Genomic DNA, 25,794 nt, shown 5'->3' on the forward strand with positions numbered 1-25,794 from the left:
GCTCTTTGGCTGGTGGAATAATACGGAGCAGATTGGTGGAGATCTGCAAGCCGTGTTGTTTGATCTTTCCTCTTCACGCCACGTTTGCTGGCACTCACCGTCTCAGCCTCACCGCATGGCGCAAGCGGCACTGGCGTGGCCTCAACCTGGCTGCCAGCTTTCTTCCCCCTCTTTCTCTTTCTCTCTCTCCATGCCAAACTTATTCCCTCATGGCTGTTCCTTACACATTCTGCACCCCATTTTACAAGAGCTAAACTAGTGCAATCACAGGACGAATAGTTCAATATACATATGAATGGCCCATACACTCATTTTCCTGATGGACACAAAAGAATTCTAGTAGCGGTACATTCAATTCATCTGCTCGAGGCCACACCAGACCTCTCACATTCAATGCAGAAAGACAGATGTACATGAATCATGATGGCCAGACTAGAGATTCTCCAGAGTGTGGCAATCTGAGAAACCTCAAATGGTGTCTTAAGTGTCTTTTTATTTTTCAGTTTTACAGTGTTTTATTCCAGAGCGTCCATCATTCTGTCATTATTTAGTGCACAATTAAATGTTTTAAAGAAATAGTTCACAAAAAAATGACCTTCTTTTTTCTGTGGAACACGCAATGAGAAATTTTAAAAAATGTATTAGTTGTTTTTCATGCAATTGTAATGAATGGAAACTGGAGCTTTCAGGCTTCAAGAAGGATTCACCTGCACCAGAAGCTTCATGAAATGGACCACATGACTTGTGCGCAATATTTCGAGAAGTCACATAAAAGCTTTCTGTGACAAACAGAACATATTTAAGTCGTTATTCACTAATAATCAGTGAGCTGTTCACTGAGTCAGAACTAGAAGTACTAGATCAGTCTGATTCTTGAATGAATCTTTCAGGTTTATGTGAACTGAATCATATTATTTATTGAAAGGATCCATCTCAATCTGAAAGATTCATTCACAAATCACACATTGAATTTGCTAGGATGGAAGACGTGTTTTAGTGAACAACAAAAACAACATGCAATATAGTGCACAAATTGTATGGACTTATATGGTTTTATAATGCTTCTTGTTGTCATTTTGGAGATTTACCACTAAAGTCCTCCTTCACTCGTCTTTATATTAAAAAGAATGGATATGTTCTATAAAAAATATTCTTAAAACTTCACATTTTGTGTTTCACAGAAGCAAGAAAGTCATATGGGTTTGGAACAACATAAGGGTGAGTAAATGATGACAGAATTGTCATTATCATGTGAACTATCTCTTTAAAAAAACTAAGCTCAAACATCTTGCAGGTCAGTGTTCGATATCTGAAAAAAAAAAAAAAAGTCCTTTAACTGTTACGCTTTGTTGTTTTTTCTTTCCTTTTTGTCACGATGGGCGGGAAAACCTGGGGCTAATTTGGTAATAATAGTGTTTCATGATGTGTAAGCCCAATTTGCACACTTTCTTTGCCATTTCCCCGCTCTGCCGCGCTATCTCGCCACATCTGCCTCTTATCTCCTCAGCGTGAAGCACTTCATTTGAGGCTAATGGCATATGCCTGATCCTAATCTCTCCCATTCATTCCTCCACTGTGAGATGGAGATCTTCATTGGCAGGATGAGACAATATGTTGAAAAAAGGGCCTTGTTAATGAGCCGTGCCGACTTCTTTTTCTGTGCTTTTGAGGGTCAAAGGCAGACGGAGCACGAGATTGAGTCTAGGAAGCCGCAGAGATGGCGGCTTTGCGTGAGGCCGCGTAACAGTTTTTATTAAAGGGACAGAGAACGTGGCTCATTTAGAATAGATATTTGAAGATCACAACTTCAGATCAGATTTGTGGAAACCTCCAGAAACATTGTTCTGCTTTTGTGAGCGATCCAAAGTATGTCCATAGTATTTATCAGAGCTTTATGGTCATTAATGTGTTCAAAAATGTGTTTACATGTGGGTGTATTCTTACATTTTTCTAAGCTTCCACAACTACCAGCACTCTTGATAACGGCAAATGGATTGTAAGTTTTCAATGGCCTTTCAACACTCGCAACCAGACGAGATGTTGAAGCAAACACCCGAAGGGCCGTAAATAAAGTTGCACTCGGCTTGCACAGCTCTTGATGTTCCATCACCTTCTTCACTGTGCTGAGCTCACAGTAAAAGGGAAGTCGAGAGCGGGTTCAGTTGTACTGTCTGAAACACTGGGTTAGTCTCTCAGCCTCCTGGGCAACATATGGAGGCCTCCGAGTTGTTGCTGTACATCTCAACTGCTGCGGTACAAAGTGGCGCTCTAACTGCAGCCCTTGAGATCTCATTAGAGGCCTGATTCAGCGGCGTGGCTTTGGGAAGTTGCCGTGGGCTGCACAGTCTCTACCAAGACAGGATCTGTTCTGCCTGCTAGATCATAAACAACATTTGCATATAATGTCAGCGTTTGGCAATATCCTTTAGCAAAGGCACTATCTACCCTTTGACAGTTCCTCAACAACAACAACAACAACAAAAAACATAAAGCTGAAAGGTAAACGATAGTGTTTAGTATTCAGGTGAACGTCAACAACAATATAAAGATATCTGGATTGTTCATCTTCCTTTCTTTCTTGTTATTGAGAAAGAAAAATATAATTTCTTTATATGTAACGTCTTTTGAAGCAATATGATAGATTTTTGTGAGGAAAAATCTTTATTTGCTGAAAATCTTCCCTTCTGCTCCAGTCTCATTCAAGTATGAGGTTAATGATGAGACACTTCATGACATCAAACTTGGTGCAACACGTCTTGACGCGCCATATTTGATTTAATGATGGCCTTCAGCATTGATGTGAACAATAAATGTGAAGCTATTTGGTTTATCTCAGTAACTGTTTCTCCTTTCTTTTCTGTTTCTCCGTTTCAATATGATTTGACCATTTACTAAAATCTCAATCTCAATGATAAGACAATACATATAAGAATTACGTTTGACATCATTACGTCTGTTTCTCTATTTCTTTCTCATAAAAAAATATCTTGTAAGAAAAAGAAATTTGATAGACTGAAATTTAAAATCAAAATGTAACAGATTGCTGCAGGAATGAGTCGTAAAACCTGGAAATTATCATTTTAGCACTTCCTGTTCCATCGTCCTGAAGTCAATGGGTTTTTGTTTTTTTTATATTTTTTTGTTAAAGGATTAGTTCACTTCAGAATTAAAATTTCCTGATAATTTACTCACCCCCATGTCATCCAAGATGTTCATGTCTTTCATTCTTCTGTCGAAAAGAAATGAAGTTTTTGAGGAAAACATTCCAGGATTTTTCTCCATGTAATGGACTTCAGTGGGGAACAACGGGTTAAAGGTCCAAATTGCAGTTTCAATGCAGCTTCAAAGGGATCTACACGATCCCAGCCGAGGAATAAGTGTCTTTTCTAGTGAAAGATTGTTTGTTTTCCAAAAAAAGGGGCATTTGGCTTAGTCTTTGTATGTTCGCTTTGTAGACACTGGATCTGTATTTTCACTTGACCTTATAACATGATTACGTCATACGTGGCGGATCGCAGAGCAGTGCAAGACGAGCATTTTTTTTAGAAAATGACCAATTGTTTTGCTAAATAAGACTTAATCCTCGTATGGGATTGGTTAGAGCCCTTTGAAGCTCAGTTGAAACTGCAATTTGGACCTTCAACCCGTTGTACCCCACTGAAGTCCACTATATGGAGAAGAATCCTGGAATGTTTTCCTCAAAAACCTTAATTTCTTTTCGACTGAAGAACGAAAGACATGAACATCTTGGATGACATGGGGGTGAGTAAATTATCAGGAAATTTGAATTGCCTTTAAATGTCTGAAATAAGGTCTGTGGTTAACACATTACAAGCTCAAGATATTTTCACTGTTTATTCTACAACATAAGTAATACCCCACTCATGATTTTTTTTAAGCTTTTATGTGTCTTGAAAAATCAAGGTTGTCAGGGACGATAACATTCATCACACTGAACAGGTAAACTCATCTACTCACTAGTCTGCTTTTGCAGCAGTCTAATTTGTTTATAATCAAGCTCTCGTAAACTATTATAACTTTCCAAATTGTATAGTTTAAATAATTATCAAAAGAGTTGTCGGAGCTTAGTGGTGGTGATGTTGAATTCGTGTGACCATGTTGTAGTTGTAGCCTAACTTTAGCTTTTCACTTCTGGTGATTGAATTTAGGCTTCAAAACTCAAGTTGTGTTCATGTGTGAAGATTATCTTGATGAACAAAACATCACAAACACAAAACAATCACACTTTGGTGGTCACAGAGCTTATTTTCTGAAATGGTCCAAAAGCCAATGGAAAAATCCTACAAAAATTTGTCAACCCATGCAGGACTCTGTTCAAAAGTGGCGCATCAAATTTGACGTTAAAGGTAGGTTAGGCAACCATTTTTGTTATACCGATTGAAACTCTCTTCACATCCTGAGAGCAATCGATAATAGAAGTGGTCTAAATATTAAAACATGTACATATATCTTCTGTGGAAGTCTCATGACCAAAAAATGTTTGTCCAATTAGTCCGAAACGATGTCCTACCTGCCTGTTAGCGTGTGTATTTCCGTACCTCCAGAGTTGTAGACAGACAGTTACAGAGCACCACAAACAAACAGCAGCTGCCTTTCACAGTTCCTCCTGAACCAAAACAATGAGCTTATGCTGCGTTCACACCATCATAACCATAATTACAAGATGGGTAAGTTGTTGTTTATGTTCATTATTATTGAGACATGAGGTAATTTACATGCTTTGAGACATGAGGTAATTTAACACCGTCTCTCGTCTCGTGATGCTTTGCAGACTCTGCTGTGTGCGTTTAGAGAAGGCGTGGCATTTCGCTCTAAAGGGAGGGTGGGATCTAATGCTTTCAAAGCTAGCTTGCTATTACTAGCCTCTCTGAAACTTCCCACTGTACCTTTGATGATTACAAACACAAGAAGCAGGGACGTTTGACATCAAGACTCAAACCTTGGTGCAACTCGTTTTGACTCCCTATATTTGAATTCCACGTTCAATTCTCAGTGCGAAGGTATTTGGTTTGTTTATCTCCAGCAATTGTTTCTCTTTCTTCCTCATAAAAATGAAAGAAAAAAATCTCTTTACTCAGTTAATTATCATGCTCACCCTTGGGTGACTCAAAGGCGCACGATTTCTCTCCAGATACTGCCTTTACTTTAGAGGCGTCACTGTTGCAGAGCGCACCGCATATTAGCGCTGGAGTAATTAGGTGGCATTAGGTATTATTCACACCTATCCAACTGTATTAGAGCGTCGTTACAGTGGCGAGCTCTGCGTTAATGAGAGCGTCTAAGCCGCTGCGCCGTCGAGGACGTGCCGGCGTCCCCCCACCCTCGCCGCTGTATTTGTCATGCGGCGTAGTCTCACACAATCAGCCTTCGGTTCCTCTATAATTGCGGCATGGAGCTCCACACAATGATAGGAGCTGAGAGAATACAGTCGCCTTGACAGATGTTGTAGGTCTTTGGGGATAAATAAAGAAAAAACAGGCGTAACCTTTTTTACTTGAACTGTAAATCACTGTGTGCTGCTCGCTCTCTCTCCACCCTCCCTCTCGCACTCCGTTATAGATGGAAAATAAATAATGTGTGAAGGTGTGATGATTTGGGTGATTTAGGGCGAGCTTTGAGAAGCGTATTACGGGGGTCTGACAGGCGAGGGGAGATAGGCTGGTGGTGTTAAGAGGCTGGGATAAGAGGCTGTGACATTATGTCTGCGGGGTTAAGGTGTCGGGCGTCAAAGCATCAGCTGCTATTACTGGATCAATACCTCTCAGTTTTGCACTTATCTCTGGGCTGATGGTGAGCAGCTTTACTGGATGCACACCAGGGACTGAGCACCGACTTCCCTTCTGTATCTCTCTCTCTTTCTCGTTAGATAATGCCGGTGAGACCTTGAGAAATTAGTATCAGTGTAGAGAGTTCAGAGTGAAGCATTTCTTGCCTCTGTGTGCACTTTAAGTTGTCGTTTTTTCCGCTCATGCAGTGGTTTTGTTGCAGACTTCTGTTTTCATACTAGGAGAGTAGTATAATGACAGTATTGTTATTTTTTTAAAAGAAGCATGTTGTATAACTTCAAACTTAATAATATACCTACATTTGCATTTTTTTTATTCAAAATATTTATTTATTGAAATATTATTATATATTTTATATATCCTTCCTTTTGGCTTAAGAAAATTGCCCCTCCAATGATCTTTCAGGTCAAATTTAACCATAATAAAATGTAAATAAAATGTACAAAATAATAATGATTTATTAACAAAAATAAATAAAAAATTTTATATTTATTTATATATTTATATATATAAAATTTATATATATATATATATATATATATATATATATATATATATATATATATATATATATATATATATATATATATATATATATATATATATATATATATATATATATATATATATATATATATATATATATGTATGTATATATGTATGTATATATATATATATATATATATATATATATATATACAGTGCTTACCACACGTAGACTTTACTTGGGCGGACCGCCCACGTATAATAACGGCCGCCCAAGTATATTTGGAGGCACATTTTTGCTTTTATTATTTTTATCCTCTTATACTTTTATATCTGCCCAAGATAATAAAACCATCCGCAATCGATTAACTAGTCATTTCGTACCTGCTCGTTATGTGTGCGTCAGAACTGTTTACTCCCGCTGACATTCCCACGGGTGCTGCATGTTGCAAAGTCACACGGGGGCGCTGTTGCGTGTTCTACAAGCTCGCACAACAGCGCTTCAGACTGCTTCAAAGTGATTCTCAATCAATGAAAAGCGCAGATTTATGCCAAGCGATTGCTAATGAACTCAAGTTGATGAATTATTACAAAGTCTGCTTCATGGCCTTTATATAAAATGTTTTAGGCGATTGTAAGAATCTGAAGGATCAGCCTGCAATAGTACAGACATTTCAAAATAAGAGTCTTTGTGTATTTCGGGCTTGTTTATAATTAAAAGTCACACGCTAAGTTTTCTCTTTTTCTTTTGGGCATTATTGATATTTTGGTTACACAATAAATTGTATTTAATTTGATTTCCATTTAATTCATAGTAAATTATTGTAGTCTCCCCCACAGGAAGAAAAGACTAAGAACATTATTTGACACATATATTATTAATTTTATACAATTTACTAGTAAAATCTGTCCCATTCACTGAGAGAGACACTATATGACATAGCAAGGAGAACATAGAAAAAGGTGAACCATTTAAATGCTGTAATTTTGCATAATTTACAGTGCATAATAATGCATAATATTAGTAAGTAATTAAATGCTATGTAATTAAAATTAAGTATATTTCAAACCTGTGGGAAGCACTGATATATATATATATATATATATATATATATATATATATATATATGTGTGTGTGTGTGTGTACATTTGTATCATTTATTTTAAAAAGCTCGGTGAAAATCCAAGAAGTTATGCAATACTTCCAAAAATGTTATCTGATTATGTAACATATTACCCTCATCTCTGGTTATGGTGTGTGACATCTTATCATCTTGTAGGTAAACCAAATGTCCTTTTGAAGTGTTCTGGTTCATCAGCACAGGAGAGAGTGATTTGTTGTATTAGGTTATTGTATGAGGTTACAGAGAGAGCGTTCCGGTCACGGCTGTCCTTTGATTTTTATGGAGGAAAATGTTGTCAGGAGTGGAAAAGAGCCAAAAGTGAGTGAGTTCCCCAATGGGGCGTTTGCCTACTTTCAAGTCTTTCATTAAACTTCACAAGCCAGAGTTAATCCTTGCTACAGCATACAACAAAAACGCGGCATTCAACAATTGAAAAGGAGAAAAAAAAAAGAAAATACGATGGGGGGAGGGTGGAAAAAGAGAAAAGAACAGGCCCGATCGCTCCATATTCATATTCCTATGCAGCCGTTATCACTTAAAAGGCTTTCTAATTACAACAACAAGACAAAAACTCCTTGGATTCATTCCAGACCCGCTAAATGATAAAATAAGCTCGCACTCTCTCTGCCGCTTAATCTCCGTAAAGCACCTTGGAGCGTCATCTCCCAAATACATGCCACTGAATGTGGAAATGCCATTTGGAGATGCAGGTGTGACATTTGATAAGAAACTTCTGGATTAAATATGTTCAGCTAATGAGGAACCCAGCTACCATCAGGGCAAACTATTGGTCGGATTGTGTGCGGGCTGATAACATTCCACAACTCGATTATTAATAAACAGCCCCAGTCTCTCTCTCTCTCTCTCTCTCTCTCTCTCTCTCTCTCCCTCTCTCTCCTTCAGCTAGAGATGTTTTTTTCTCATTAAGGATGAGAGCGAGCAAGGGTGTGGGTTTAAAAGTGCATGTTAATGCTGCACTGAAACAAAAAGTTGAAAGCAGAAATGAGTTCAGATCGGGGCTCGGAGGGTTTTTTCAGTGGTGGTGGTGGTTGCCGTGGCATGGCTTCGGGGCAAGCGTGTCGTCCGCTAAGCGCTTGGTGCATTGAGCCAGAAGTCCCCTGCCCAAGCTTGACATTTAGAGTGATTTGGAGCAGATTAAGGCCGCATTAGTGCTGTGGCCTGTCAAAGGGCCGTTAATGAGGTGTGGGGGGCGTCCGGACTCAAACGATGGTCCCAGATTCGGGGTTGACGCACTTATGCTCTGTAGTTGGTGGAACCGATCAATAAATCCAGGCCGCATGCATCATGGCGGGCCCAGAGAGTTTCTCAGAGGATAACTGGACTGCTGTGACGTTCCTGCCAAAGTCTCCGGCTCGTCTCATTGGAGAGTGTCCTTCTAAACCTGCTTAGCTCAGCCAGCCAGAGAAAGACTCGGCGAATGACGGCAGTGTGTTACCCGCACCAGTGGCTGTCCACAAATATCCATATTTAAATTAAAATTAGAAAAACTAAATGTATTCCAGCGCCGGATTTGGCAGGAGTTGGGCCGTCTTATAAGGCCAAGTGAACTATGTGCATATTTATATTTGTGCATATTTAAAAATGTAAAGTTTCTTGGGGTTTTTTCCACTTATTTATCCAAATAATTGCAGACTAGGTCATTCTGCAAAAACCTTATGATTTGTACAAAATCTAGTCGACCAGTCTGAAATTTATTGTAGCATCTGTGACTGTTCTGTGTGATTTGAAGCTCTTGTTGCAGACTACAGTAGTTTCACACCTAAAATGACAATAAACTTATAGACAGTCATATTTTTTTAATAATGGTGATTGATGCCATTTTTTTAACTTTTAATGAACATCACAGTTTTAGGTTAAAATCTGTGTGTATTTGTATATTTTAGCAATCTTTTAGAAATATATTTTTGTAAGTGTACCATTTCTTTAAAGTTGATATTAAATAGTGAACATATTATAGAAATGAATAATCACCACTAGTTCATTGTAGATGCTTCTGCAGTGAAAAAAAAATTCTAGGTAACATTATGTTTATGAAAACTTTGTATAAAGATTATGCATTAAATAAAAAAAAATAAAAAAAATAGTCCTCAAAAACATCAACAGAAAAAAATGGCAAAATGTTGGTGGTTTTAGATTTTGGGCCAAATATTCTAACAGCTTGCGCCTGCGCAAACCATCTTTTGGAGTTAAAAAGCTACTGTCGGCATTTACTAATTTTACACGCAGTGCAAAATATTAGTGCTGAAAAGGTGTGGACTGAGTTGTTTTTTGCGGCTGACCTTATTGCATATGCATTTGTAGGAGTTTCCCTTTCAGACGCAAAATTTATGGGAGGAGAATATTTAAATGAATCACGCAACACGATTTACTAATGTTTGCGCTAGTCAATTTACTGGTATTTGAGCCATTTAATGCCCAAAAAACATGTCTTAACCCAATTGTTGCTGCTAGGAGAAGACACCGCAGAGAACAGAGAGCACATGGTAGAAGGGAGAAAATATTTTCCACCCGTATGAATTTCGCACCCACTTTATATTAAGTGGCCTTAACTACTATGTACTTACATTTAAATTAATCATTTGATACAATGCACTTATTGTGTTCATACATGTTTTTACATTGTACTTATAGTTTAAAAACACCTGCATGTAATTACATCTGTAATTAATTCCTGTAGTTACATTTATAATTACACTGTTGACCCATCCCTTAACCCTTACCCCTACCCTTAAACCTACCCATACCACCAAACCTGTCCCTAACCTTACCCGTATCCCACCTCAATAGCTGCAAATGTGTTTTGCAATTCAATATGAACCCAATAAGTACATTGTACATATTTTTTGATGTAAGTACATAGTAGTTAAGGCCACTTAATATGAAGTGGGACCTGAATTTCTTTGGAATGCCAGAGGAAGACGTTATTCGTATATATTACATGTAACAAGTTGCGCCTGTGTCGACCCACACCTGATGAGCATCAGCTCTGCTTATTTGCGATCCAACTCTAATTTGCGAAGCTCTTGTTGGATTGCGTTGGTCATTATGTAAATGATTTGACTGCATCTGTATACTTTAATTTGCGCGTCAGCAGTAGATCAAGCGCAAAACACTCCCATCGGCGCATTTGTGGCTAATTTGCCCCGTTTAGTAAATCTGGCCCATAGTATAGCGTGACACGTTACAGGACATGACATCTTTTTAAGAGTAATATTAATATGAATACTACCCATAAGTTTAGTAGTAATGTCCCAGACTCATGTGTTTGATGGTCAAAAATGAATATTCTGTATGAAATGCATACATTAGCTGCAAAATAAAAACACTGGCCATTTTGCTTTGTTTTAGCATGTGCAAATGAAGGTTGCAGGTGTCATGCTGTCGCTGAAGAAATGCTTTATGATGATAATGAGAAGTTGGGTTAATTTTCAGTCTCTGCCATCAAGCGTGAGAAGTTCACAGACCCGCTGTTCAATGCCGCCCAAACGGGGCCACCACACAGATAACGAACGGGTGATGATGTCACGTGCCAGTGGCGGCGGTCAATTACAGAGACAATTGAAACCGTGAGCTAAATGAATCATTCAGACAGCATATCAAACGCAACCGCCACAGACTGGCATGTTGCACGTGTGTGTGTATGTGTGTGTGTGTTCATTTAAAAGATAAACAAAAGAGCAATCTACAATCCACTGTCATTAAAGAGCCTGGGAGATTTATGTATTTGACCCTAGTCATATTTAAATGGCAGCATAAATATAGTTCTCTTGAATTGTGGTTGGATGATGGCAGTGTATCTGCATGACTTGACAACATGCTGGTGTTGTAGTAGTTTCTTTAACACTTTAGCTTGTCAAGGTATATGCTACTCATGGTTTTTTTTTAAGTATAAAACTATACAAACTGTTAAGAAAAAGTAGCAAACTATATTGAATGAATGAATGAGGCATTTATATAGCACTTTCCTATGTACTACTGTACACCCAAAGCGCTTTGCAATCATATCAGGGGTCTCTCCTCATCCACCACCAGTGTGCAGCATCCACTTGGATGATGCGACGGCAGCCACAGTACAACGGCGCCAGTACGCTCAGCACACACCAGCTGTAGGTGGAGAGGAGAGAGAGTGAAAGAGCCAATTCAATGGATGGGGATTATTAGGAGGCCATGATTGGTATGGGCCTATGGAGGGAATTTGGCCAGGACACCGGGGTTACACCCCATGGGAAGTGCATATTGAAGCTATTGTATTGTTACATGAATGTACAGTGTATATATGTACTTATACCCTGCAAATAATATCTTATTTATTATATAAATAAGATATTATATAATAAATTGTTTAAAAAAAATAATTATGATTTTTTTTTATTGGTGGTTATTTAGGTTAGTTCTTTAAATAAATCATCTGAACAAATGGATTCTTTATGAATCAGACTTCCCAATGCAAGGAAAAATTAGCAAATTAGTAATAATACACTCTAAAAATGCTGGGTTGAAAATGGACCAACCCAGCAATTGGGTCAAATGTTTGCCCAACCTGGTGGGTAGTTTATTTAACTTAACTTTTGTTTAAAAAATTACTGTATTGCTTGCTTAAAATGAATTAAATTAACATTTATTAATGTTTTAATAAATGAACATTTATTAATAAGTTGAATGAATAATAATTAAATAATAAACATTTATTAAATTGCCTATTAATGAATTTTGATTATTACTGTTGCCTCTAGTAATTATGTGTCTGATTTTTAATTTCCAACCTATTTTGGGTTTTAAGCCAGCCATATAGTCATTTTTAAACAATAGTTGAGTCGGCTGAGTCAAAACATCCCAGTCGCTGGGTTTGTCCATTTTCAACCCAACTTGGGTTGTTTTTAACCCAGCATTTTTTTTAGAGTGTATAATGTGAAAAATGTAGCAATGTCATTTCAAGCTGTTTGTCCAAAATTGTATCTAGTAACTGGAAAAGTTACTTTGTTTTGAAAAAAGTCAAGCTACTAAAACATGTAGTTAAGTTTTTGTTATTTAAGTCCCGTTCACACCGAGAACGATAACGATAACAATAACTATATTAGCGCCCACACCAGCGGACAATATCATTCTATTTATTCTAATCGAACACTGCAGTTTTGTCATCTGCTGCTTTAAATGCTGGATTGGATTCAAGGATGGATTCTGATTGGCTGTCAATGTTTTTATCACTCATCTGCTGAAAAAAAAAAAAAAAAAACGTTCTAAAAGTGATTCCAGCGATATCGTTCCTCTGTGCTGTTGTTGTTATTGTGATGAGGACTCTGCTATTCTTTTATATTTACAATGATTTTTAGAACCATAATTTATCGTTATAGTTATCATCCTTAGTGTGAACGGGCCGTTACTCCCCAACACTGATAGAAAATACAGCTCATGATCAGTGACGTTTGTGCAGGCAGCGTGATGGTGTAAGTGAGGTAATGGACGTCATAAAATTGAGTTGTACAAGGTGTGCTGCACATTTCATAGTTTTTTTTTTTTCCCCACCCGTTTTCTCTCCTTCTTTATGTGGCGGGAATAAAAGCCATCGGAAGAGACTTTCATCTCCGTAGGCCCAATGCGACAGCTAATCTTTCCCTCCTCTGCAACAACATTTCCACTCCAGTTCCTATCCACTCCAGATGTATTTGCTCTCCACACCTGCTCGTGTCCCGTTAAGATTTAAACGGCAAACACAGAATGCCCAAGATAACCTGCACGCAGGGGCTTTTGGAGACACTTTACTCTCTCGACATTATTTTAAAAGAGCAGACCTGAGCGCTCCGCCGCCGCTCGAGAGAGACGCGATTATCTGTTGCGATCCCTCTGCAACGCGCCACGGCCATTCATCTCTCTCTCTCACACACATGCAAAGACCTGATCTGAATTTAAGGATTTTGGCAGGTCTGACTGTAGCGTCTGCGTTGTGACACTCTCATTCTGTCCTTCCTCTGATGAATTGCTCTCTGCCGTATGGAATCCTGCAAATCCTGCTCTTCGTCAAAGGCATTACTGTATATCACTGCACCCTTTTTAATGCAGCACATGCATGTCTGCTTTCTTTCCAACGAGGTCTGTAAACATACTTAGGGTCTATAATAGGGTCTTATGATTATTGTTTTTCTTGTATATTACTTTCCTCAGCTCTTTCATAATATATATAATTGAGATATAATTGAGTTCTCAGTTATGTTTCAGTTAAGTATCAGCCTTTGTATCACTTGTTTCTCCTAAAATTCCTTTGGAGAAACATAAATAGATACAAATTAAATAATTGTTGACATATAAGAGAAGTGTAGAACTCTAAGATGAATAGGTAGCAGCTCATTTAGACTAGGAAGAATTTTATGTGTTCACACTGGGATCTGACTTTTGATTGCAGACGTTAGTGTCTTCACAAAACTGAGCTCACTTTGGGACATTTGGTCTTTTTTCTCAGGATACAAATATGAGAAACAAGACATCAGAAGTCTTCATTTGATCTAGTTGTTGACTGTGAGAAACGGTAAAGATAATAAACATCCCATTTGGGATTTTTCTTTTCTATGGGAGCCTTACATAATACAGTACCATTGAAACTGGAGTCTGTAAGATTTTTTAATGTTTTTTAAAAGAAGATTCTCTTATGCTCACCAAGTTTACAATTATTTGATGAAAAAATACAGTAAAAACAGAAATATTGTGAAATATTATTTCAATTTAAAATAACTGTTTTCTATTTGAATATATTTTAAAATGTAATTTATTCTTGTGATGGTAAAGTTGAATTTTCAGCATCATTACTCCAGTCTTCAGTGTCACATGATCCTTCAGAAATCATTCTAATATGCTGATCTGCTGCTCAAGAAATATTCGTTATTATCAATGTTGAAAGCAGTTGTACTGCTAAATATTTTTTGATGAAACCATGATGATTTTTTTCAGGATTATTTGATAAATATCTAGAGTTCAAAAGAACTGCATTTCTTTGAAACATTACAAATGTCTTTACTGTCACTTTTGGTCAATTTAATGTGTCCTTGCCGAATAAAAAAAAATTGAGGTCTCCTCTAAAAAATCCTTTAGTGGCACTAAATGTTATGGCAAAAATAATCATTGTTATTAAAGGATTAGTTCACTTTAAAATGAAAATTACCCCAAGATTTACTCACTCTCAAGCCATCCTAGGTGTATATGACTTTCTTTTTTTAAGTGAACACAGAGTTATGTTAATAAATATCCTGACGCATCCGAGCTTTATAATGGCAGTAAATGGGGCCAACGAGTTTGAAGCTGGAGAAAGTGCATCCATCCATCCATCATAAACGTACTCAACACAGCTCCGAGGGGTTAATAAAGGCCTTCTGAAGTGAAGTGATGTGTTTGTGTAAGAAAAATATCCATATTTAACAAGTTATAAAGTAAAATATCTAGCATCTGCCAGTCCGCCTTCCGTATTCAATGTACGAAGAAAGTATAAACCTCTCACAGTTCAAAACGCTTACACTATGTCCTACGCTTTCAGTATTAAACTTACGAACATTTTTTTACCTAAGTTGAAAATGGAAGGTGATCTGGCGGAAGCTAGATATTTTACTTTAGAATTAGTTAAATATTAGTTAAATGATTCGTTTCAGAAGGCCTTTATTAACCCCCCGGAGCCGTGTGGAGTACGTTTATGAGGAACGAATGTACTTTTTTGAACTTCAAACTCGTTGGTCCTGTTCACTGCCATTATAAAGCCTGTATACGTCAGGATATTTATTAATATAACTCTGATTGTGTTCACCTAAAAAAGAAAGTCATATACACCTAGGATGGCTTGAGGGTAATTTTCATTTTAAAGTGAATTAATCCTTTTAAGCAGATTTCCTGTTCATCATTGGTCGAACAAACTCATAGTCTCGCCCTAAACTCACCTTATTGGTTGAGCCAGTTTTTCTAATTGGGATGCTCAAACAAACACAGCAATGTTTCGATAGTGTCACACTGTTTACACTTTTCTCAGGGAATCAGTCTACAAATTGCCTACTTATAGTTGTCTGCATAATAAGCCGGGACAGGAGAAGTATTTTAACCTCTTGTTAGCCTGGTACTTTATACAGTGCAAATATATATCATTTGACCTCTTGATATAATGACCCTATTGCGGTCACTCTTGGGCCAGTAAATCTAGGCCCTCGGGGCAGGACGGGCTGATGTACCTGTATATTAAACACAGTAACTGTTTGCATTCTGCCTGTCAGGATTCTATTATGGAGCATGCGGCGCTCCTTGTTTTGATACAGTGGTAATTTAAAGAGCGTCTTAATTGACTTGATTTCTCCTGCATGCACCGCAGTGAGCCTTGTTGCTTTATTGGGCCACACACAATGCGCCAAGTTCAATTTTACCATTCATAATGAATGCAGTCGTGCCATTCAAATGCAGCCATAAGCACACAGCAGATAAGAATTTAATTAAATGTAGATTAAAACCAAACAGGAAAACACACTCGCTGATAATTTTTTATCACATCCCCTGGTCATATTTTTTTTTCTCCTCCTTCGCACTTTCAACTTGTTCTTCCTTGGGCTACATGACTCTCTCTCTCTCTATTTCTGCCTGTCTCTCTCTCTTTGCGAAGCTGCAAAAGTGGAAGCACCTTGTGCATCTGGCTTTTGGTGCCCTGAGATTGAATGGAAATGCGAGACAGGGGACGGTCGCAGGTTTAATCAGCGACGGGAAGGAGAAATGAGGGGCAGGAAAGGGAGGGGTGAATCACAAACTTAACATGAACCGAATTACATGCACAAACAAAATGTCATAGTGACACGTCTACTGTTATGATTGGCTGGGGGAAATGCAACCTCAGCACATCTATAAAGTATGTTTTAACCATATATATTATGAAATATTATATGATTTACACTGAAGCAAGCATATTTTTGTCACTTTGGCATGATTTCTTCTCTCATGTTTTTTACATTTACAGTGGCTACATTTATTTATTTTTTCCTACTTTTTATTGAGAATTGGCTTTAAACCTTTAGATCTGACAACCAGAAACGTTTTGTTTTCATTTTGATCAACGATAATCAATCATTTAAAGCCTTGTTAAATCTTGTTATATAATGCAATGATTCAGACTTTTTTAAGTCACTGTATATGACAGTTCATAGGAAATGTAATTTATTTTTCTAATAACGTATTAATAATTGTGTTTTGTGCTACAAAAAGATTAAATCTGTATAAATATAATGAAATGTTGAGTCTTTTGTAGAAGTGATTCTCTGGACTAGCACGAGGAGTTTAGCAGATGTTTTGCGCTCATTAAAATGTTCCCGTATTCAGCATATCCTGAACTACAGAGTATGTTTGCATCTGAAAAAAAGCAGAGCCTTCCCCATCTGGCACATTAATCCCTGTAAATATTTTTGGGATATATTTGGGTTTGTTTTTGACACCTTTCCAAACTCTTTTGCCATTTTGTGTCATTTTCCAAAGTGTGCTGCGAAATGGAGCCTTTCAACGCATATCGAGAAGTTTTAATGATGCTGTAGACATCAGCGGGAAGGATTTTCATTTCAAAACAGTCGCTTTACTGCTTTATTTCTTCTCTTGGGATGACTGTTTTGCCGCAAACACACACGCGCGCACACACACGCCAGCTGAAGTGGGCATAGCCTGGCACGGTGTTCCCACCAGTGCCTGTTTCACGTTTGCTCTGGATGCCAGGGCTGGTGTGTGCTGCGGCGAGACCCAGCGAATCTGTTCCACTCTATTACCCTCGTGCCTGCCGCCCACCTTTACTATGGGGAAAAGAGCAATTTCCTGTCGCAGTCTGTTTGATCAAGTGCTAAACCCTTATGATCAATAGAGAGACAGATGTCAGCTCCAGATGGCCGTATGGCAGTACCTGGGGCAGTGGACGGGCCGTGCCAGGACGACAGCATGGCACTGTGCAAGGGCAGCAGTGTCCTCCCTCCGCACCAGCCGACAAACGCAATTAGATCCTTTAGCCGCTGAATGTTTATTTCGGATGCTCGAAGCGACTGAGGATGTAATTAGCTTGCGCTTTGAGCAATATGTGGAATTACAGAAGGGTTACTGGGCAAGCAGTTCGGGTTTCTCAGGTACACTGAAAAAAAATTTGGTGTACAAACAATTTTCAGTCAGAAATTTCTAGTAAATTTCATAAACAGTTACAAAGTTACTCCAATAATATAGCCCTGCATCTTGAAAAAAAAAATCTGCTGATTTGCAAAAAAAAAAGGACTAATGTTACCTAATTTGATGATGCAGAATTAAAAAAATAAATAAAACTGTCTGTTTTTCAAATTACATGTATGTATTGCACAAAATAACAAAAGCAGTCAATGTCAAAAATATTAAAAATGTATCATTTAACTTACAATCTGCAAAGGAGTAAAAAAATATGTTCAAATACTCCATTTAATGTCAAAGAACTTTATATGAACACTGAAAAAAAATAACTTGTAGGATTTACTTGATAAAGTCCTTGTAACACATTTATGGAAATTTTACTGCTCCTCTGTACAACCTGTTATCAAGTAAAATATTACTTAATTATATTTAATTTGTCATTTCACATATAGAATTAAGTATGATCTACTTAAGTAAGTTAAGAAAATTTAACTAAAATAAATTTTTACTCAAATATTATAACATTGAATTAAGCTATGCTTTTAAAGTGTATGCTTTACTTAGAAACATCGACATAAATAATACAATAGATATCATGTAGACACCATATGTACATAATAGAAGTAATGCGGCACTCACCCGAACACAGAGACTTCAATACTTGGTACACAATACACAATGAGGATGACATTCGATAGATAATTTTTGGGTGTGAATGTGTCATTTTGAGTAGAAAATAAACTCCAAAAGGCACGAAATCGCAAGTTACTAAACCTAACAACAAAAGCAATGATAAAACACTGTAAATACAACTCAAAAACAGCAAAAAAAAGGTCAAGCTTATGAATTATTCATGCCCCAGAGCATGATGGGAACACCAGTATCAGAAAAGTTGAGTAGGTTTTACTTCATTTTATATTATTGATGTTTATGCTTTCATTTCTACATGCTTGAATTGAGTACTAATATAGAATTTACTTTGTTTTTTTCAATTCTTGCCTGAACTAACTTTTTCATTTTTTCTGTAGCATTTGCTTCACTACAGAATCATTTTTATCAGTAAATGAAAGTTTATAAATAAGCGTTTTTCACAAAATCTGTGATTTTCTATTGCAGAAAACATCTGGGTCATGTTTGCATTTTCTTCTGTCACTGGCCATAATTCTAAATTTGAAATCAGAATTAGGCATAAAATAATGTCATGTATGTGAAAACTGGCTGAGAATTGAACAAATAGTTGTAACCTGGCTCAGCGAACAAGAGGAATCATGTCTTTGTGGCAATTTTTTTCTGGTTATTAAGGGATAATGCAAGAATTCTTCACTTTTCAAATGGTTGTCGAAAGCAAAAATGCTACAAAAAGCGCATAATATTTTGTGAGAAAGTGTGACATGCTAAAGCAAAATAGGCACCATTTTTGGAATTAGCACTCCAAAATTAGTAAGTAACAAGTACTGCATTATATTCACAGTGGTGTAATCTTTGTTTTATTTACATCTTTAAAACTTTTTTTTTTTACCGTGTAGAATTGTAGATGCTGTCTTTCTCCACCATTAGCATTATAAAACAGTTATAAAAATAATCTGCCTTCAAACAGGTTCCCAAACACTCCCTCGTCCACCATTGTTCAGACAAACATCTCTATTGTTTACTGTATTAATATCATAAAAAATGACACGCCTTATCCTTAAACGTCGATTTTTCCCAGAATGCATTTCTACTTTGAGACATCTTTGTCAGGCTCTCTTCCTGCGATTTGTCCATGTCACAGCAATCCTTCATCTTCCAAAATGGTTGACAGGTGCATCAATCTGGCTCAATCTCCCACGAAAAAACGTCATTGCCAGACGGCCCGAGTCGAGGTTTCCAAAGAGGAGAAGGAGCCATTTTTGCAGGCCGCGCATTTGCATGAGGGCAAGCGTCCACGAGCCCATGTGGCACGGGGACGGAGCCATGTTGGAAGAGAGCGGTCCCGCTGGAGCCCGGCCGTTCACCTGCTCCCCAGCGTGGAGCATGCTGGGAAGGGGACGCGGGCCACCGACCACAGCTGGGGGTCTGCCGCTCAACTCAACACTACCGCTCCCCGCTGCCACGAAGGCGTGACGTCCCATTAACGCTGATGGTCAAGACGGGTGGCATGTGTGTGTCCCTCCCAGCGGGGGCCGCAGTAAACACATGTCGACTAGCCGCAACCAATATGCAGTAACCTGACGAAGTGAGCGCTGCTCTCGGTGAGAATGTTTGCTCAACACTCTCTTTTACCCTTGAGTATTTCAAACCGAGTGAGCTAATTTATGGCGCTTCCCATGGAAAGTAGATCAAATTCTATTTTTATTTTTCGTAATTAAAAGCATGTACAAAAAAAAAAAAATGTGTAATTTCAAGCCAAATATATATTCATTTTCCACTGCGGGATGCTTGCTTTTCATCCATAAATGCTTTTTCAACATTCATGTGATGTGTAAACAAAGTTCGGGTTTGGCGTTAAACTGATGAGCGGATGTGTTTTTATAATGCTAATTCACATCACAGCTGTTGCTGTAAACACTAAATTAAAGCTTTTGTCAGTGTGATTCTCAAATCTGCAAATGAAAAGTACTTCTAAAGGGATTTGTCAAAATCAGCTTTTAATCGTTAAATAAACATCAAGTTTTGACTATTATAAATCATTCAGTATTATACACACATTTCTGGATCTGATCTGAGTTATAGGAACCTGAAGTGTTTTGAGCAGCAATTTTGTGCAAATGTAATGTGTAAACAAATTTTACTTTTCTTTTTTTTTTTTCTGTTAGTGTGATACTGAGAAATTACTATACTCTACCATAGTCTACTATATGACACTGAAGTAACACATTACTATATTGCATGTTTTACAATTTTATATGATGGCATGACTACAATTATTTTATTTTCTTGAACTCTTCCACAAATGTATCATGTGCAAAGAATGTAAGCATGTGTAAAATAATTCTCCTGATGCAAGTTTATGCTTCAGAAAATACTGCAAGACAGTGAAATGGTTGAAATGCTTACGAAATGAGTGAAATGTCTTTTAAGAGGAACAAGGAAGGGACAAGTAGCTGTGTGTCTGTGATTCGTCTCGTGTGGTTTTGGGATGAGCGGAAAGAGTTCGGATAGGTCAGATCTGTATTACAGTATGTGAACAGTGCCCCCTTATGGCCATGCACAGTGATTGTTGACATTGAGACAGAATCATATCAGTGTGATGGCTTATCAGTAATAGAGACTTGCTGTGTTGGTTTGTTGTGTTTTTGGTCTTATAATTACTGAGGTTCAAACTGGAAGTGTGCATGTAGATCAAAACAAGCACTGCCTATATGCTCCCTCTACTTAGTTTAGTCTGAAACCAGCCAGGTTTGAAATGCAACACATTTTACTTCCACTATCCGATGTTTTTCCAAATGAAACACAATACTTAACTAGAAAGAAAGTAGGGAGGGGATTCATTTTATTTGAGATTACTGCATGAGGTATATCACTGACTGTCATCATGGATATTTCATATATTCTTTCTTCTGTTGAACACAAAAGAAGGTATTTTGAAGAATGTTGGTAACCAGACAGCTGATAGTAGCTATTGACTTCCATAGTATTTCTTCCTACTATGGAATGGTCAATGGCTATCATCAACTGTTTGATTACCAACATTCTTTAAAATATCTCCCTTTGAGAGAAAGATAAGAAGAATGACAGAATTTTGTGAACTATCCCTTTAAAACCAACAACATGTATTGAGAAAGTAAAAAAAAAAAGTCAATTTTTGTTCATTTTGTCACTTATTGTGGGTCACTTTAGCATATCTGTTGTTTCCTTTTCATTCTTTAATTTTAATTTAGCACATCTATTTCTGAAAATGAGCAACTATTTGCTGTTTGTTGGTATTAGATTTTTTTTCAGCCCTTTATTCTGATATAGAAAGTCTTTTGTGTGGTGTTCAGAGCATTGAAGTCTCAAAATACTTCACATTTTACTGTTAGTAGGTACAGGTTTGTTGATTTCATCTCCTTTTATTAGCTGATAAGCCTTTTCAGTTGCCACCCTCCATTTAAGAACTGCTCTCTTACTAGTTTTTTATTAGCCTGTAGTTCTCAATGAAGGAAACACTGTGGAACAGAAAGTCATAATTAGGTGTTGATATGCAGAGATTTAACAGAAAAGAGCTAGTGGAATATTTTTGATTTGCTCAGGCTTTGCATGTTGCGAATGAATTATTAAATACTGAATGTCTGAAGGTAAAAGCCGCCTGATCTTTCTGGAAAGATGACATACAATTTACACATCAAATACACCATTATTGACACAAAATATAAAGGATGCATTTGCTTTCCTTTGCCCCAGATTTGTTTTTTGGCAGTGTAATTTTTGGCGTAGCGTTGAGGTTTGCGCTCCACGCTTCCGTTACAGCCTCTAATGCAGCCTTTTGTCTGGACAGATGGGAGAAACAAACACAGATATGTTTAACTATGCATTTTACAGCAAACTATTAAAGTCTTCTACTGTTTACACATGCAAACATTTGAGTAGCTGTCCTCCGGCCAGTTCATTAGCCAAACCTTCTGCTGGCTTTTGCCACAAAAAGACAGAAAGAGAAAGCAAACGAGAGCTAGAAAGGCTTGTTTTGTGCTTTTACAACATGGTCGATCTTTTAAAGCGATCATTCAAAGTGCTCGTGCCCTGTATTTGGTGCCTTTGAGATGCCGTGGCTTTTAGTCTGCGGCTCATCCTGGTGTGTTTGATTAGAGCGGCATGGACTTACACATGTAATTGCATAATTCTGAACCCCCCTGTAATTCCTTTATGTGAACATCTTTAAGTAAGTGTTTAAAAGCATCATTAGTGCGAACGAGGGGGGAGTTTGGGCCGCGAGGACGAGCCCGCGCTAGAGGATTCTATACTGCGAGATTGTGTGAAAAGAACCTTTTTTTTTTTTAAGTTATCTGGACTATGTACAGGATACTGGGTTTTGATTGTTTTAATGAAGCAGCTGGCGTATTGTGTGTCCTTAATTCCTCCATTGTTTTTGGAATATGTCATAGTTCTTTATTCTTTTATCAGGTGCGCTGCAGGAGGACGGAGACAATAGGCTTCATTGCGACTGCGTTGGCCGCGGCACAAAGGCCTTCTGCTGCAGACAGCTCACAGGCGAAAGCAGCACTGCGCTGGCTACGTTTTTCAGCGAGGGTCCTGTGTCTCTCACTTTAGGGTCGCCTATCGACCTGTGTGTTTCAGTGTGTGAAGTTACAATAACACAGACAGGAAGTCTCCATCTGAACTGTGGTTGTTCTTTAAGTTTGACTTTTGACCCTGCCAGCAACTTGAGTTGAGGGGGAGAATGGCCTGAAAAAGCTTGGAAAAAGAATGGCCTTGGAAAAGCTGGCCTGAACTCCCATGCTGTACCTATGAAGGGTTCGAAGCGCAAGTGTTTTGTCATCAGTGCATGATGAAGTTAGGCTTTATTTGACATGGATTACTGGAATACTACTCTTACTGTTGCTGCTATTTTAAGTAGACATTGTAGAATGCAAATTTTCTACTGCATTTGCCAAAAATATGAAGAGTCACTGTACCCATCAATGCCTAGTGCTCAATTTGAACTGCCGTTTCCAGTGTGATGGACAAACTGGAAGTAATAATACAAAAGTGGATTAAAAATGCAAAGCTTTTATTTCCAAGGCAATAACGGGCAGCAGTGTTTTTTTTGTTTGTTTTTTAAGTTACAGAAACAATGATGAATGCTAATAATTAAATGTATAATCATGCACCATATAATTATGTATATTAGTAGCAAAATAAATAGGCATAGCAGCTTTTAGGGAGGGGAAAATATTTCCCTATATCTTTTGTTGTTTAAGTCAAAGGTCATTTATCCAGTGTAAAGTATTTTGACTCAAAGTTAGTTTAGGAATTAAATTTTGATTTGAAATAATATATAAAATATGTACATCTCATATATATATATATATTCTTATTTGTTTATACATTTAAAAAAATGTCATGATGATAATTTACATATATAAATATATATATATATATATATATATATATATATATATATATATATATATATATATATAACAAAAAATGTTATGATAATTTAGCATTTGCTGTGTCTATGTAGTTCATGGTAATATTAATCTCAATGTTTTTGAAGAATATTATTAGTTTTGTATGATACAGTATTTTTATTGTCAACTAAAATTTAAATTAAGCTGAAATTATATATACAGTAGATTAAATTTTTTTATTTAAAAAAAAAAACTGCCTTGACAACTAACTGAAATAAAATAGGTTTTAGTTCAAGTACTAAAATTACAAAAGCAAAAAATTTAATAAAAAATAAATTAAAGCTTAATAAAAAAGATAAAAATGACTGATTTACTAAAACTATTACTTAAACTAAAAAATCTTAAACTTAAAATTACTTAAACTAAATATATAAAAAATAAAAGCTCATTCAAAATATTGATAAATACTATAATTTTGTATAAGTAATACTAAAATAAGACTTTTATGATGCGGTTTTTGGTACTGTGTTGGACTGCTACTTGATATCCAATGTAGAATCTAGGACCTGAAGCAAAACCAGCTGAAAACCACTTCGGTAGACCATAATTTTGCAGCCTCAAAAACATCTGCATCAGAGAATGACTGCAACACTATCTTTCTGATTCATATTACACCTTATTTCTGGGCAGCCAAAGTTTGTCAGTGATTCGCTTTGAGATGAGAAAACACCACAACTCACTGGCCATCCCACAATGCCGCAGCGGTTGTGGCACCCTACATACATCCCATTCTGGCTTCTTTTCTAGTGTAAGTAATGAGTTCTTCATGCAACTTCCAGCAGTATTGAGGAGGCAGAGGTGACCTGCGCCCTCCTGCTGTTGCAGGTGACAGTTTTGATCTGCGCTGATGGCGACGGCAGTTTTTGTTATTTTAATTAGGAGATAAGGAACGAGAGAGCCTCTCCAGGCAGTGTGTGGTGTGTGACAGGATCCCGCTGATGAAGAGGACCCGTCTGAAGAGTGTGTCTCCCCGCTGTAGATTCACACATTGATAAGCTGCTCTTTCTGGCAGCAGTCGCGCATTTTTTTTAACACACTGAAGCTTTCGCAGTCAGTGCCTGTATTAGAAAGCTGTTTTATTCGCTAACTTTATTTCTTTTTATATATCTGATCTGATTGTGAGATCTTTCATTTTTGAGCACCCCTGAAAAACAGAAAATTACAGTGATTATTCAATGGTTTGACTCTCAACAGTCTGACCTAAGATTCCAACTTATGAAAATTTGTACTGATTAGCAATGTTGGGGAAAGTTACTTTTAAAAGTAATGCATTACAATATTTCGTTACTCCCTTGCGTTACTTAGTTATTTTTTATGGAAGGTAATGTTACGTTACTTTTGCTTTACTTTTTCTCACCTGGCCCGTGCTTGCTTGTTGTTTTTAATAACAAAAAAGTTATATTTTTGGCAAATGTAAGGCTCTTTCACACCAAAAGTGAAATGAATAAGCCTCAGGCTAAAGCAAATGCAAATTCATGCCTGTACAGTAGAGGGCGCAGCTAAAAAAAAAAAACTTTCAGCTGTGCTGCCATTCTGGATTACAGAAGAATAGGATGCAGGAGAAAGTTCAACACTCTTACTTAAGCAATATTTTTTATTTAAAAAAAAAAAAACATTAAAATAATAAAATAAATGTGATGTTTATCTGAAGTCATTTTTGCGTATGTGTATGTTTGAATTGGATCATCGAAGGTCAGCTACAAAGATATTGCTTAATAAAGATATTTTGTTGTAAATTTAAAAGTTATGTATTACTTTACTAGTTACTTGAAAAAGTAATCTTATTACGTAACTCAAGTTACTTGTAATGATGCTGCTGATTAGCTTTTGCATGACTACTTGTTTTTATAAGTCAGCTAGTTGACCAGCAAAGTAGTTAGTGGGTCAATGTTAATGTTTGCCTTTTGTGCAGTTTCCTAAATTCAGGAATTACATTCCCTTGCTGTTTGTCTCTCATTACCTTCCCTCCCAACAGCTGGTCTGAAAGCACAGCTCATCTTCCCCTCTGAAGCTCTGTCAGCCGGTGTGTTTGAGCATCTCTGAGAGCTAACAGAGAGCTTTAATTAATTGTCCAGCTTCCCTACTGAAACAATGTCCTAATTCTGCCATTTAGCATCTGCGTATCAT

The 25,794-nt window shown here is 37.2% G+C and overlaps 1 protein-coding gene across 10 annotated transcripts in view; it reads left to right on the plus strand.

The window, feature by feature from the left end:
- The window catches only part of zfpm2a (zinc finger protein, FOG family member 2a), a 256,881-nt gene that overhangs the window by 225,458 nt on the left and 5,629 nt on the right, over nt 1-25,794 (plus strand). The window lies entirely within an intron of this gene.

Source organism: Megalobrama amblycephala, linkage group LG13, assembly GCF_018812025.1.
Source record: "Megalobrama amblycephala isolate DHTTF-2021 linkage group LG13, ASM1881202v1, whole genome shotgun sequence".
Classification (NCBI taxonomy): domain Eukaryota; kingdom Metazoa; phylum Chordata; class Actinopteri; order Cypriniformes; family Xenocyprididae; genus Megalobrama; species Megalobrama amblycephala.